General features: G+C 41.0%; 1 non-coding gene across 1 annotated transcript; it reads left to right on the plus strand.

Moving 5' to 3' along the window:
- Positions 1–172: 172 nt before the first annotated feature.
- Positions 173–245, plus strand: TRNAR-ACG (transfer RNA arginine (anticodon ACG)). The gene has a single exon. It is a non-coding gene; the product is annotated as a tRNA-Arg (tRNA).
- Positions 246–17,143: the final 16,898 nt, after the last annotated feature.

The following is a 17,143-nucleotide window of genomic DNA, read 5'->3' on the forward strand; positions in this document are numbered from 1 at the left end:
GATCATTTTGCAGTCACAAAGAAAATTGTTTGTGAGATGTTTATGGGAAATAAGCCCTGCAGGGAGTGTACAGTCAACTCTCAAAATTTGATTCTGTATATACTTCAATAACCATCAAAGCTTGAAACAGGTTCAAAAACAAGATGAACACTCCAAGTGGCAGAAGACAGCTGGGCCAGTGGCGCAATGGATAACGCGTCTGACTACGGATCAGAAGATTGTAGGTTCGACTCCTACCTGGCTCGTTTAAGTTGCCGTGATCGTATAGTGGTTAGTACTCTGCGTTGTGGCCGCAGCAACCCCGGTTTGAATCCAGGTCATGGCATTTTCATTTTATTTCTCACACATCCATTTCTTTACAATATTGAAGGTAAGGACAATTGAAGAAACTAAGCAGATTCTTTGAATGTGCTTGCACAATTTGTCTTTACTGCTTATTGTGATGCTATCTTTCCATACTTTGAATCATTTCTTGATCATTTCTTTGTGAATCATTTTCTTGAAATCTGGAAAGCTGACATAAATTCCTGAATACAGGAAACTCAAATGAATGGACTCTGAGCAAGTTCATCACAGGCTGAAAAGATCATTTTGCAGTCACAAAGAAAATTGTTTGTGAGATGTTTATGGGAAATAAGCCCTGCAGCAAGTGTACAGTGTTGAATTCTCTTGGATTAACTAAATTAACCATCTTGTTGCTGTTTGGGTTGTTAGGTAAAAGAATGAATTGAAAATGGATTTATAAAAATCAATTATTATTTATTCAAAGGGCCACGCCCGTATACAGGGGAGAGGGACATCCTCTCGTCCTGTGTCAAATCATTTAACAACAACCAGATACACGTATCAACAATGAGTTTTATATAATACACAGTTACGCCCCTTTTGTATGTCCCTCCCATATGATTTCATACCTCAGGAATACAGTGTTAGGCAATATTGTTATGCAATATTATTATGCAATATTATTATGCAATATTAGGACCATTGTCAAGAATACTCAAAGATACTCGTGAGCTTCAACTGTGTCCATATTAGGAATTACATCTGTACTCTATGAGCTTTTAGAAAGTGCGTAGTTGGAAACAATACTTAGCCAACAAAGTTGTTTTTCTCTCAGGGTGTGTATAAAGTTCAAGATGAATTTGCTATATCATCTAGCTAGAATCAAAATGGATTCTGTTATGCTTTCATATTATACTAGTGAATATGAGAACCCTTTGCTTATTGGATGTATACATAATATACGTACTATCCCGTAGTGCACACACATAACTGTTAGGCCTTCAGCAGGTTGCCTCAGTCACAGTATTCGACAGCTCCACCCTTTGATCAGGGACATTATCCATGTTCCCTGTCATCTCAGGAGAATTTCTGGGAACGTATAGTTCGCTAATAATCATTTCATGTAATATTGCTATTCTGCGTCTGACAGTAGCCTTATAAATACAACATAGGCCGCACCTGTAGGTGGTGAACATCAAATGAATGTCTATAATCACATCGGGGTTACCAAAGAATAAACCTCATCACAGAATACATCACCATATACAATCACATACAATATACTTAAAAAAAAAACATTTTCCTAATCATGAAATTGAATACTAGGATTTAAACATTTACCTTTTCCAGTCCATATCATAATGCCTTGGTTAAAGTTCTTTTATATCATGGACCTCCTTTATATACTTGGCATTACACGTATCAGGATCCGTAATGTCTTTGGTCAAATAAGCACAGCAGTGAGCTCAAAGTGCTGTTTCCGGAAATCAACAATATCCTCCAATTTGTGGTATTAAAAAAATGTAGAACAATATGGTATCGTAATAGTTCATGTCCAATGTCCTGGAATCATCATAAATGTCCACAGTTCTGGAATATCCTATCATAAAGATCAATTATGTTATCAATAATTTAATTGAAATAAAACGTCAACTTCCAGTTGATTAATCATACGACTTTATTTGCCATAGGAGAACTTCTTAGCCACCTTTACCACTTCGAGGTTTTATTGATACTCTGGTGGCAGGAACATGTTTCCTGATTACTGAGTCAATTTCTCTTTTTAGGAATAGTTCATCCTGCAAGAAAACTTTTCTCAAGTTAATATGTGTTTTTGTATAAAATTGCTAAATCATTCTTCTTAAATAACAAACATTTTTTTAGAATTAATAGGTAACCAATTATATATCATATCCTAAGGACATGGTGACAACTACCATTCCCCGTTATGTATGATATCTTCTTTTAACCTTTGAATCTACTCCTTGTAAAATACATATTACATCATAAACTTTAATGAACATCCTATGTAACCATTACTATTTATTAGAGATGAGCGGGTTCGGTTTCTCTGAATCCGAACCCGCCAGAACTTCATGTTTTTTTTCACGGGTCCGAGCGACTCGGATCTTCCCGCCTTGCTCGGTTAACCCGAGCGCGCCCGAACGTCATCATGACGCTGTCGGATTCTCGCGAGGCTCGGATTCTATCGCGAGACTCGGATTCTATATAAGGAGCCGCGCGTCGCCGCCATTTTCACACGTGCATTGAGATTGATAGGGAGAGGACGTGGCTGGCGTCCTCTCCGTTTAGAATTAGAATAGATTAGAGAGACACTTGATTTACTAATTTTGGGGAGCATTAGGAGTACTCAGTAGTGTACAGTGCAGAGTTTTGCTGATAGTGACCAGTGACCACCACTTTTATTTATAATCCGTTCTCTGCCTGAAAAAAGCGATACACAGCACACAGTGACTCAGTCACATACCATATCTGTGTGCACTGCTCAGGCTCAGGCCAGTGTGCTGCATCATCTATTATCTATATATAATATTATATATATCTGTCTGACTGCTCAGCTCACACAGCTTATAATTGTGGGGGAGACTGGGGAGCACTACTGCAGTGCCAGTTATAGCAGGAGCCAGGAGTACATAATATAATCCGTTCTCTGCCTGAAAAAAGCGATACACAGCACACAGTGACTCAGTCACATACCATATCTGTGTGCACTGCTCAGGCTCAGGCCAGTGTGCTGCATCATCTATTATCTATATATAATATTATATATATCTGTCTGACTGCTCAGCTCACACAGCTTATAATTGTGGGGGAGACTGGGGAGCACTACTGCAGTGCCAGTTATAGGTTATAGCAGGAGCCAGGAGTACATAATATATTATATAGTGAGTGACCACCAGACACACAGTGCAGTTTATTTAATATATCCGTTCTCTGCCTGAAAAAAGCGATACACACAGTGACTCAGTCAGTCACATACCATATCTGTGTGCACTGCTCAGGCTCAGGCCAGTGTGCTGCATCATCTATATATATTATATATCTGTCTGACTGCTCAGCTCACACAGCTTATAATTGTGGGGGAGACTGGGGAGCACTACTGCAGTGCCAGTTATAGGTTATAGCAGGAGCCAGGAGTACATAATATTATATTAAAATTAAACAGTGCACACTTTTGCTGCAGGAGTGCCACTGCCAGTGTGACTAGTGACCAGTGACCTGACCACCAGTATATAATATTAGTAGTATACTATCTCTTTATCAACCAGTCTATATTAGCAGCAGACACAGTACAGTGCGGTAGTTCACGGCTGTGGCTACCTCTGTGTCGGCACTCGGCAGCCCGTCCATAATTGTATATACCAGTGACCTAACCGTGGTTTTTTTTTCTTTCTTTATACATACTTACTAGTTACGAGTATACTATCTCTTTATCAACCAGTCTATATATTAGCAGCAGACACAGTACAGTGCGGTAGTTCACGGCTGTGGCTACCTCTGTGTCGGCACTCGGCAGCCCGTCCATAATTGTATATACCACCTAACCGTGTTTTTTTTTTCTTTCTTTATACATACATACTAGTTACGAGTATACTATCTCTTTATCTACCAGTCTATATATTAGCAGCAGACACAGTACAGTGCGGTAGTTCACGGCTGTGGCTACCTCTGTGTCGGCACTCGGCAGCCCGTCCATAATTGTATATACCACCTAACCGTGGTTTTTTTTTCTTTCTTTATACATACATACTAGTTACGAGTATACTATCTCTTTATCAACCAGTCTATATATTAGCAGCAGACACAGTACAGTGCGGTAGTTCACGGCTGTGGCTACCTCTGTGTCGGCACTCGGCAGCCCGTCCATAATTGTATATACCACCTAACCGTGGTTTTTTTTTCTTTCTTTATACATACATACTAGTTACGAGTATACTATCTCTTTATCAACCAGTCTATATATTAGCAGCAGACACAGTACAGTGCGGTAGTTCACGGCTGTGGCTACCTCTGTGTCGGCACTCGGCAGCCCGTCCATAATTGTATATACCACCTAACCGTGGTTTTTTTTTCTTTCTTTATACATACATACTAGTTACGAGTATACTATCTCTTTATCAACCAGTCTATATATTAGCAGCAGACACAGTACAGTGCGGTAGTTCACGGCTGTGGCTACCTCTGTGTCGGCACTCGGCAGCCCGTCCATAATTGTATATACCACCTAACCGTGGTTTTTTTTTCTTTCTTTATACATACATACTAGTTACGAGTATACTATCTCTTTATCAACCAGTCTATATATTAGCAGCAGACACAGTACAGTGCGGTAGTTCACGGCTGTGGCTACCTCTGTGTCGGCACTCGGCAGCCCGTCCATAATTGTATATACCACCTAACCGTGGTTTTTTTTTCTTTCTTTATACATACATACTAGTTACGAGTATACTATCTCTTTATCAACCAGTCTATATATTAGCAGCAGACACAGTACAGTGCGGTAGTTCACGGCTGTGGCTACCTCTGTGTCGGCACTCGGCAGCCCGTCCATAATTGTATATACCACCTAACCGTGGTTTTTTTTTCTTTCTTTATACATACATACTAGTTACGAGTATACTATCTCTTTATCAACCAGTCTATATATTAGCAGCAGACACAGTACAGTGCGGTAGTTCACGGCTGTGGCTACCTCTGTGTCGGCACTCGGCAGCCCGTCCATAATTGTATATACCACCTAACCGTGGTTTTTTTTTCTTTCTTTATACATACATACTAGTTACGAGTATACTATCTCTTTATCAACCAGTCTATATATTAGCAGCAGACACAGTACAGTGCGGTAGTTCACGGCTGTGGCTACCTCTGTGTCGGCACTCGGCAGCCCGTCCATAATTGTATATACCACCTAACCGTGGTTTTTTTTTCTTTCTTTATACATACATACTAGTTACGAGTATACTATCTCTTTATCAACCAGTCTATATATTAGCAGCAGACACAGTACAGTGCGGTAGTTCACGGCTGTGGCTACCTCTGTGTCGGCACTCGGCAGCCCGTCCATAATTGTATATACCACCTAACCGTGGTTTTTTTTTCTTTCTTTATACATACATACTAGTTACGAGTATACTATCTCTTTATCAACCAGTCTATATATTAGCAGCAGACACAGTACAGTGCGGTAGTTCACGGCTGTGGCTACCTCTGTGTCGGCACTCGGCAGCCCGTCCATAATTGTATATACCACCTAACCGTGGTTTTTTTTTCTTTCTTTATACATACATACTAGTTACGAGTATACTATCTCTTTATCAACCAGTCTATATATTAGCAGCAGACACAGTACAGTGCGGTAGTTCACGGCTGTGGCTACCTCTGTGTCGGCACTCGGCAGCCCGTCCATAATTGTATATACCACCTAACCGTGGTTTTTTTTCTTTCTTTATACATACATACTAGTTACGAGTATACTATCTCTTTATCAACCAGTCTATATATTAGCAGCAGACACAGTACAGTGCGGTAGTTCACGGCTGTGGCTACCTCTGTGTCGGCACTCGGCAGCCCGTCCATAATTGTATACTAGTATCCAATCCATCCATCTCCATTGTTTACCTGAGGTGCCTTTTAGTTGTGCCTATTAAAATATGGAGAACAAAAATGTTGAGGTTCCAAAATTAGGGAAAGATCAAGATCCACTTCCACCTCGTGCTGAAGCTGCTGCCACTAGTCATGGCCGAGACGATGAAATGCCAGCAACGTCGTCTGCCAAGGCCGATGCCCAATGGCATAGTACAGAGCATGTCAAAACCAAAACACCAAATATCAGTAAAAAAAGGACTCCAAAACCTAAAATAAAATTGTCGGAGGAGAAGCGTAAACTTGCCAATATGCCATTTACCACACGGAGTGGCAAGGAACGGCTGAGGCCCTGGCCTATGTTCATGGCTAGTGGTTCAGCTTCACATGAGGATGGAAGCACTCAGCCTCTCGCTAGAAAACTGAAAAGACTCAAGCTGGCAAAAGCACCGCAAAGAACTGTGCGTTCTTTGAAATCCCAAATCCACAAGGAGAGTCCAATTGTGTCGGTTGCGATGCCTGACCTTCCCAACACTGGACGTGAAGAGCATGCGCCTTCCACCATTTGCACGCCCCCTGCAAGTGCTGGAAGGAGCACCCGCAGTCCAGTTCCTGATAGTCAGATTGAAGATGTCAGTGTTGAAGTACACCAGGATGAGGAGGATATGGGTGTTGCTGGCGCTGGGGAGGAAATTGACCAGGAGGATTCTGATGGTGAGGTGGTTTGTTTAAGTCAGGCACCCGGGGAGACACCTGTTGTCCGTGGGAGGAATATGGCCGTTGACATGCCAGGTGAAAATACCAAAAAAATCAGCTCTTCGGTGTGGAGGTATTTCACCAGAAATGCGGACAACAGGTGTCAAGCCGTGTGTTCCCTTTGTCAAGCTGTAATAAGTAGGGGTAAGGACGTTAACCACCTCGGAACATCCTCCCTTATACGTCACCTGCAGCGCATTCATAAGTCAGTGACAAGTTCAAAAACTTTGGGTGACAGCGGAAGCAGTCCACTGACCAGTAAATCCCTTCCTCTTGTAACCAAGCTCACGCAAACCACCCCACCAACTCCCTCAGTGTCAATTTCCTCCTTCCCCAGGAATGCCAATAGTCCTGCAGGCCATGTCACTGGCAATTCTGACGAGTCCTCTCCTGCCTGGGATTCCTCCGATGCATCCTTGCGTGTAACGCCTACTGCTGCTAGCGCTGCTGTTGTTGCCGCTGGGAGTCGATGGTCATCCCAGAGGGGAAGTCGTAAGCCCACTTGTACTACTTCCAGTAAGCAATTGACTGTTCAACAGTCCTTTGCGAGGAAGATGAAATATCACAGCAGTCATCCTACTGCAAAGCGGATAACTGAGTCCTTGACAACTATGTTGGTGTTAGACGTGCGTCCGGTATCCGCCGTTAGTTCACAGGGAACTAGACAATTTATTGAGGCAGTGTGCCCCCGTTACCAAATACCATCTAGGTTCCACTTCTCTAGGCAGGCGATACCGAGAATGTACACGGACGTCAGAAAAAGACTCACCAGTGTCCTAAAAAATGCAGTTGTACCCAATGTCCACTTAACCACGGACATGTGGACAAGTGGAGCAGGGCAGGGTCAGGACTATATGACTGTGACAGCCCACTGGGTAGATGTATGGACTCCCGCCGCAAGAACAGCTGCGGCGGCACCAGTAGCAGCATCTCGCAAACGCCAACTCTTTCCTAGGCAGGCTACGCTTTGTATCACCGCTTTCCAGAATACGCACACAGCTGAAAACCTCTTACGGCAACTGAGGAAGATCATCGCGGAATGGCTTACCCCAATTGGACTCTCCTGTGGATTTGTGGCATCGGACAACGCCAGCAATATTGTGTGTGCATTAAATATGGGCAAATTCCAGCACGTCCCATGTTTTGCACATACCTTGAATTTGGTGGTGCAGAATTTTTTAAAAAACGACAGGGGCGTGCAAGAGATGCTGTCGGTGGCCAGAAAAATTGCGGGACACTTTCGGCGTACAGGCACCACGTACAGAAGACTGGAGCACCACCAAAAACTACTGAACCTGCCCTGCCATCATCTGAAGCAAGAAGTGGTAACGAGGTGGAATTCAACCCTCTATATGCTTCAGAGGTTGGAGGAGCAGCAAAAGGCCATTCAAGCCTATACAATTGAGCACGATATAGTAGGTGGAATGCACCTGTCTCAAGTGCAGTGGAGAATGATTTCAACGTTGTGCAAGGTTCTGATGCCCTTTGAACTTGCCACACGTGAAGTCAGTTCAGACACTGCCAGCCTGAGTCAGGTCATTCCCCTCATCAGGCTTTTGCAGAAGAAGCTGGAGGCATTGAAGAAGGAGCTAAAAGGGAGCGATTCCGCTAGGCATGTGGGACTTGTGGATGCAGCCCTTAATTCGCTTAACAAGGATTCACGGGTGGTCAATCTGTTGAAATCAGAGCACTACATTTTGGCAACCGTGCTCGATCCTAGATTTAAAGCCTACCTTGGATCTCTCTTTCCGGCAGACACAGGTCTGCTGGGGTTGAAAGACCTGCTGGTGACAAAATTGTCAAGTCAAGCGGAACGCGACCTGTCAACATCTCCTCCTTCACATTCTCCCGCAACTGGGGGTGCGAGGAAAAGGCTCAGAATTCCGAGCCCACCCGCTGGCGGTGATGCAGGGCAGTCTGGAGCGACTGCTGATGCTGACATCTGGTCCGGACTGAAGGACCTGACAACGATTACGGACATGTCGTCTACTGTCACTGCATATGATTCTCTCAACATTGATAGAATGGTGGAGGATTATATGAGTGACCGCATCCAAGTAGGCACGTCACACAGTCCGTACTTATACTGGCAGGAAAAAGAGGCAATTTGGAGGCCCTTGCACAAACTGGCTTTATTCTACCTAAGTTGCCCTCCCACAAGTGTGTACTCCGAAAGAGTGTTTAGTGCCGCCGCTCACCTTGTCAGCAATCGGCGTACGAGGTTACATCCAGAAAATGTGGAGAAGATGATGTTCATTAAAATGAATTATAATCAATTCCTCCGCGGAGACATTGACCAGCAGCAATTGCCTCCACAAAGTACACAGGGAGCTGAGATGGTGGATTCCAGTGGGGACGAATTGATAATCTGTGAGGAGGGGGATGTACACGGTGATATATCGGAGGGTGAAGATGAGGTGGACATCTTGCCTCTGTAGAGCCAGTTTGTGCAAGGAGAGATTAATTGCTTCTTTTTTTGGGGGGGTCCAAACCAACCCGTCATATCAGTCACAGTCGTGTGGCAGACCCTGTCACTGAAATGATGGGTTGGTTAAAGTGTGCATGTCCTGTTTTGTTTATACAACATAAGGGTGGGTGGGAGGGCCCAAGGACAATTCCATCTTGCACCTCTTTTTTCTTTTCTTTTTCTTTGCATCATGTGCTGATTGGGGAGGGTTTTTTGGAAGGGACATCCTGCGTGACACTGCAGTGCCACTCCTAGATGGGCCCGGTGTTTGTGTCGGCCACTAGGGTCGCTAATCTTACTCACACAGTCAGCTACCTCATTGCGCCTCTTTTTTTCTTTGCGTCATGTGCTGTTTGGGGAGGGTTTTTTGGAAGGGACATCCTGCGTGACACTGCAGTGCCACTCCTAGATGGGCCCGGTGTTTGTGTCGGCCACTAGGGTCGCTAATCTTACTCACACAGTCAGCTACCTCATTGCGCCTCTTTTTTTCTTTGCGTCATGTGCTGTTTGGGGAGGGTTTTTTGGAAGGGACATCCTGCGTGACACTGCAGTGCCACTCCTAGATGGGCCCGGTGTTTGTGTCGGCCACTAGGGTCGTTAATCTTACTCACACAGTCAGCTACCTCATTGCGCCTCTTTTTTTCTTTGCGTCATGTGCTGTTTGGGGAGGGTTTTTTGGAAGGGCCATCCTGCGTGACACTGCAGTGCCACTCCTAGATGTGCCCGGTGTTTGTGTCGGCCACTAGGGTCGCTAATCTTACTCACACAGCTACCTCATTGCGCCTCTTTTTTTCTTTGCGTCATGTGCTGTTTGGGGAGGGTTTTTTGGAAGGGCCATCCTGCGTGACACTGCAGTGCCACTCCTAGATGGGCCCGGTGTTTGTGTCGGCCACTAGGGTCGCTAATCTTACTCACACAGCTACCTCATTGCGCCTCTTTTTTTCTTTGCGTCATGTGCTGTTTGGGGAGGGTTTTTTGGAAGGGACATCCTGCGTGACACTGCAGTGCCACTCCTAGATGGGCCCGGTGTTTGTGTCGGCCACTAGGGTCGCTAATCTTACTCACACAGTCAGCTACCTCATTGCGCCTCTTTTTTTCTTTGCGTCATGTGCTGTTTGGGGAGGGTTTTTTGGAAGGGCCATCCTGCGTGACACTGCAGTGCCACTCCTAGATGGGCCCGGTGTTTGTGTCGGCCACTAGGGTCGCTAATCTTACTCACACAGCTACCTCATTGCGCCTCTTTTTTTCTTTGCGTCATGTGCTGTTTGGGGAGGGTTTTTTGGAAGGGACATCCTGCGTGACACTGCAGTGCCACTCCTAGATGGGCCCGGTGTTTGTGTCGGCCACTAGGGTCGCTTATCTTACTCACACAGCGACCTCGGTGCAAATTTTAGGACTAAAAATAATATTGTGAGGTGTGAGGTATTCAGAATAGACTGAAAATGAGTGTAAATTATGGTTTTTGAGGTTAATAATACTTTGGGATCAAAATGACCCCCAAATTCTATGATTTAAGCTGTTTTTTAGTGTTTTTGGAAAAAAACACCCGAATCCAAAACACACCCGAATCCGACAAAAAAAATTCGGTGAGGTTTTGCCAAAACGCGTTCGAACCCAAAACACGGCCGCGGAACCGAACCCAAAACCAAAACACAAAACACGAAAAATTTCAGGCGCTCATCTCTACTATTTATATACCTAACTCATTATATCTAGCACATCTAGAAACCTTAGGTTAGTATATTGTAACAATCCTTTCACATTCCCTTAAATCAACCTTTTCTATCTACATAAGATCATTTTTTTTCCTGTATTATTGACCTATTTTATTTCCACTAACTGAAATACACCCGATATGTGTAGCTAATATTATCACCAGTGGTTCTTTCTTGAGATACTGTTGTATCTATACACATGTACCGTGTTTCACTATTATCACGAGTCACGACTCTATAAAGTTTTGGTAATCACATCAAATGTAAATTGCATAGAGAACTTTGGCCTGCTAGTGTCTATGTATACATATCTAACAATTATAATAGTCTTAAATAATGATTAGCAATACAATTTATATAGCTGCAGTACTTAAAATCTTTCCAACAATTAATGGTATTGCTGGACTGGATACTCCTCAGAATAATATCCTAAATTATTTAAATTACCCATGCATTAATCTATACATCTGTCTTCAAGTGGAGTATAATACTCACAACCACGTTTTTCAAAGTGTGTGTTCGTTACACCGGTCATAAATCCCTCTGGATTTCCTGCTTAGAAAAGAAAAGAGGAAGGAAGGGTCTTATTGAAATAATTCCCATCCACAATAATGGATGAGTACTCATACCTACACCACACGTTTGCTCGCTCTCTCTTCAAAGAAAAATAAATAAATTAAGTCCTAATGCTGTTATAAATAACGTCGCTCCCGTATACTTTCAGAAAAGTTAAAAGTTCTGTAGGATTTTAGCTTATAAGCACATAGTCTATTATCAATGATCATAATCATCTCTATCTTGATTGAAGGGTTCATTCAAATACAACTCTGTGGTAGTAACAGTAGTAACAGTCTCTGTATTGTATCTCCATACAATAGTTTTTTTTTTTAGTGTTAGGTTCCTTTAAGCTCTGGTCTCTGACCTTTTCATTTCATTGCAAGCTCATGGATCTAGGTGTCCTTCTTCTGCAGCCTTTGCAACGGCTGTATCAGAGTCAACGGTACTTGCCCAGGACCATCCTATGCGATCTGTAATGGAACCAAAACATAAGCAACTTCTCACCATAACACCGTCTTCACTCTCTTAGTGATTGTCCTGTGCCGGACTGTGTGTTTTCGTGTTGGTTAAATATCTTTCCAAGGTTCTTGCAGCTTTTGATATTCTTGTAACTGTTTAAATAATTTGTGTGACACATTTGAATCGTCAAATCATTTAGTAGTTTTGAATCAGTCTCTGGATAATATATCTTTGCTGGATAACATATCTTTGCTGGATTCCAAAAAGAATAACAAAAAATGATATAGAAGAGAGACAAAGCAGAGGCTTAGGTGTAATTCTACCACTATTGAACCAACGATTGGACCATGCCATGATTCAAATTCTGCCTTTCCTGTCTCTTTTGTAGATTAATAATGCTTAATTCTTTAAACTTTCCTTGTCACATTATGACTTTTTATTCTCAACATTACACATATTAAACACAAAATATTTTTCAAACTCCTATAAACTCTTTCTATCAGTAAAGAAACTTTACTGTCTTTGAAACAATATCTCACACCTCTGGCCTTATTATTCATTTCTCAAATAACCCCTTAACACCTGTTACACATACTATAGTTCCTTTTTTTTAGCATTAAACTATGTTGTATTAAAACAATGTTGTTTTTAATCAACCCAATCATCTGCAGTAAACATGCTATAGCTTTCTTTATCACCATCACGATCCCTCTTATTATCACATAATTTGTTATTTTGGTCCCATGCCAAAACACAATGTACACTTCCTCATTAAACTTCATCCCACTATAGAAAGCTTGTGAATCTATTTCATGTAAGTTACCCTTAGATTTGCATAACTCATGACATTTCCCCTTAATGAAAATTGGCAACAACACTTTATTATTAATAATACTAATTCACTAATTCACCATCCCATTATCCCCTATGGATGCTCAAGAAATTATTCTCCTGTTAATCAGTTTTTTTTTTTTTTTTTTCAATTCCTTTAAATGCAATGTAAAATGCGATGTAATCATAATTGTCTTACTCATCCACATTATATTCCTTATACTCCCCACTTTTGGGGGTGAGGAAGACAAGTATGCAGCTGTATCTAAGTTGTGGTGGATCCTGTGAATCATTAGCAGGAAACACTCTGAGCTGGGCATCACTGTGCCACCAGAGGAAACCCTACCAGGATAGGTTCTTGGACAGGGGAATCGGGTGACGAGGGTCAGTGAAGCAAGTAAAAGGACTGATACGCTGAATAAACCATCTGCGGTGGTGCCTAGGCTATTTTCAGCCTCGGACCCATGTTGCTTCTTTAAGCTAGCCCAACGCAATCCCATTATATGGTGAGAGATTTACATCTATTACACGGTCACTTTAACTGGTCCAGATTCACCTATGCACTTTATGTATGTAGTATGTCAGTGAGTTTATGTGTCCTAATAAACACATTTTTCATGGAACAAATCATTTGTTACAATTTCCCTGTTGGTTCATATATCCCCTATTGAATGAAGGGATATATCTTTAAACCTGAAATCCCTCCGTAAGCTACACTATTGCTATATTATATCTAAGTTGTATACTGTCAGAGGTAAAATGTACACATCATATAAAATCTACTGCTTAACCTCAGTATTAAACCTATATACTCAGTATTAAACATATATGTTCTTGCTTATGCATAAGTGGATGGTTTGGCTCTGACTGTGTATCCATAATGTTTTATTTATGATAAAGTGTAATATTGTATTACCTTCTATAATTTCTTTGGTTATGAACTTGAATGTATGCATATAGCATTTCAAAAAAAAAAAATTACTGTATCTAGAGATTTATCATCTGGTCATACATATCTATCTATCAATAAATGTATACCAAGGCTACACCCTCTAAGGGTTTTAACTATCTTTGGCCTAGCGCCAAATAATGATCTAGGTAGTTAACTATGTCAGCACACCGTTGAACACAACTGTTTAGTATCTGACACCAATACTTCAAATAATTTATAACACAAAGGTATATCATCCACATACTGGTTACATTTCTTTACTTATCTCAACATATCATTCAGACTGGCCAGTCCACACCAACAATACGTTTTTTCATGCACACCAATTATGTGCTTCCAAGCAAACTTTTCTTGGACTGTGTCCATCCTATGGAATGTCTTGGCACATATACATATTCACTGAAAAATCACTTACAAACTTAACAACGCTCCTATTTTCTGTATAACTATTCTATACAATCATATCCCCACACTTCCTGGCTACGGAACCTGGTTCATCACTGCATATTGTGCAGTCCACTAAGAACTTTTGCAACGTATTATATCGATGCCTATACAATGAGATGGATTTTAGAAAGCATATTTTTTTACCTCACGAACCCAGGGTAAGTGATATATAGATATGCTATGCATCCAACTTAATCTGTTCCTACTTTATTCTTCCTGGAATCTTTAGAAATACCTCATCCGTGATGTAGTATGATTTTACACTGTAACTTTTACATTAGGTTTCTTCCAAATAACTTTGAAGAATTGTCTAAAATTATGTTAATACTGGAATCGTAGTGATTAATTGCTTGTCGCAATGTTTGATTTACAGCATATACATTAAAGAATGCGTATTCCTTTATCTTTCCCTATGATTTTAGCTGCTGTTTTACTGCTTTGAAAACTCTTCTAGTTCACCAGAGTTAGGGCGTTGTCTTCTTGACTGTCTGCCAGATGCAAATCTGTTAGCTTTAACGCTGTTAGCGCATCTCAAGCCCATATCTGTTGCTGGGATTTTTTTGTTCTTATATTTTCTGATTACAGTTATGCTGTAGAAAGAAATTGGCAGAATGTTCTACAGGTTATCTGGTTAAGATATTAATTTTTATATTAAAACTGGAGTAGATAGTTTGTATAACAAACATTTCTAGAGTATTGCTTATACAGAGGTTCCCAAACTGTGTGCCGTAGCTCCCCGGGGTGCCTCGGACACTTGCAGGGGTGCCCTGGGTTGATGGTCTAGTACCAATTCAAATTATTCAGTGCTGGTGGCTGCCAGTCATAAAATATGTGGCCAAACAGAAGCAAATATCCCTCACCACACAACTGACTCTAAGGATGACATATAAACGCCATCTACTTAATGTAATATCTATTTTTACATTTCTCAATAATACATTTTTTTTTCCTAGGGGTGCCGTGAAAAAAAATTCTGATATTCTAGGGCCACATGATTAAGAAAAAATTTGGAAACCACTGACTTATGCTTATTATGATCTATCTTGTTAGATGAAAAAAATCAAAGCTCACTGAACACTTTTTTTTTTTTTCTTTACTGCGTCATGGCTTACACTGCTGCTGGAAAGGAGGGGGCACGTTTCTGCGCTGTTACAGCTCTCCTAGCTCTCTGTGCTTTTACACAGCATTGGAAACTGAAGGGGTTTTCCTTTTTTTTTTCTTTTTCTGCTGGCAGACCTTCTCACAATATATTGCATTAAAGAATATTTGCGTATTAAACAATACCATATGGAAGCTTCATTTCATAGTTAGATAGTAACATTAGATAAACACATATTGTTAACTACAGATCTGCCAAAAGCCATTTGAACACGGACATCAACTTTTGTTTCCTCCGTTCACAAATATATATATATAAACTTTATTTCAAAACTTGTAACCATGCCAATCACAGACAGAAGGTTTCTATTAGACACAGATCTGAGAATATACTTAACTGAACATTATGTTCCACACACAAAACCATAACACAAAAATTTAAATACAGTTTGCAAACTTCAATTTCTTGCAGATTTCAACAGTTTTGCCGATTTCAAAATACGCTTAGTATTGGTTGATCAGGCCAATATTATACAGCATGATTGAAATGCAAAACATAGACTGTACCCTTTGTCACAGTACTATGCAAGATTTGTGCTTCTATGGAATATTTCTTCCATACATGATATGCACGCTTAGGGTTAATCCTCCCTGCCCTTCCCATACACTGGAAAAATTCGCAATCCCTGCAATTTTTCACACACGCGACACGTCTGTCAACTGGGAAGCTGCAGTAGATCCTCTTATCACAACTACAATCACAAAGCAACATGCTTAGGTTATGCTTGCTTAAAACAACCAGCAGCTCTTAGCAGCTCAGTATTGCAATATATAGTTACACTCAAATACATATAATCCCTATAACCTCGGGTTGTTCACTCTATTTATTTAAAGTACTCTTCTTACACATGTGTAGCTGACTAACAAGGGGAGGTGATCTATGTGCTTTTTACTTTATTTGGCCCTTGGTCCAAAGCACTTATTCACGCAATCATTCATAGAGTGAAAAAAAACCCGGTCACTGTTTCTTTGCTCAAATCTTTGAATTAATTTTGGTATTCTTATTTACATGCAACAGCATCTGTCAATCATCATTTCCGAGTTACTTGGTCCTTCAACCGATTTGGACATAATTTTGGTATTAATTTTACAAACAAGCAACAACAAACAGGTCCCTGAGTTATTTTACAAGTTTTTTTTTTCAATCTCTCCACTAATTCTCATATTATAAAAAATACAGTCACACAGACAGCTGGCAGGTATAGAAACAGCATGTACTGGAATACAGCACATACCATGGTATTCTATACTTACCAGTGCTGTAATGATTTGGGATGTTCCTTCCATCATCAGCTGCTGGCTGGCTGGCACACCCCTTTGAGAATTTGATGAAGAGATCGAGATCTATAGTTCCAAGGACATAGCCCCCATCTGTTGAATTCTCTTGGATTAACTAAATTAACCATCTTGTTGCTGTTTGGGTTGTTAGGTAAAAGAATGAATTGAAAATGGATTTATAAAAATCAATTATTATTTATTCAAAGGGCCACGCCCGTATACAGGGGAGAGGGACATCCTCTCGTCCTGTGTCAAATCATTTAACAACAACCAGATACACGTATCAACAATGAGTTTTATATAATACACAGTTACGCCCCTTTTGTATGTCCCTCCCATATGATTTCATACCTCAGGAATACAGTGTTAGGCAATATTGTTATGCAATATTATTATGCAATATTAGGACCATTGTCAAGAATACTCAAAGATACTCGTGAGCTTCAACTGTGTCCATATTAGGAATTACATCTGTACTCTATGAGCTTTTAGAAAGTGCGTAGTTGGAAACAATACTTAGCCAACAAAGTTGTTTTTCTCTCAGGGTGTGTATAAAGTTCAAGATGAATTTGCTATATCATCTAGCTAGAATCAAAATGGATTCTGTTATGCTTTCATATTATACTAGTGAAT

The sequence above is a fragment of the Pseudophryne corroboree genome, chromosome 6 (genome assembly GCF_028390025.1).
Source record: "Pseudophryne corroboree isolate aPseCor3 chromosome 6, aPseCor3.hap2, whole genome shotgun sequence".
NCBI lineage: Eukaryota > Metazoa > Chordata > Amphibia > Anura > Myobatrachidae > Pseudophryne > Pseudophryne corroboree.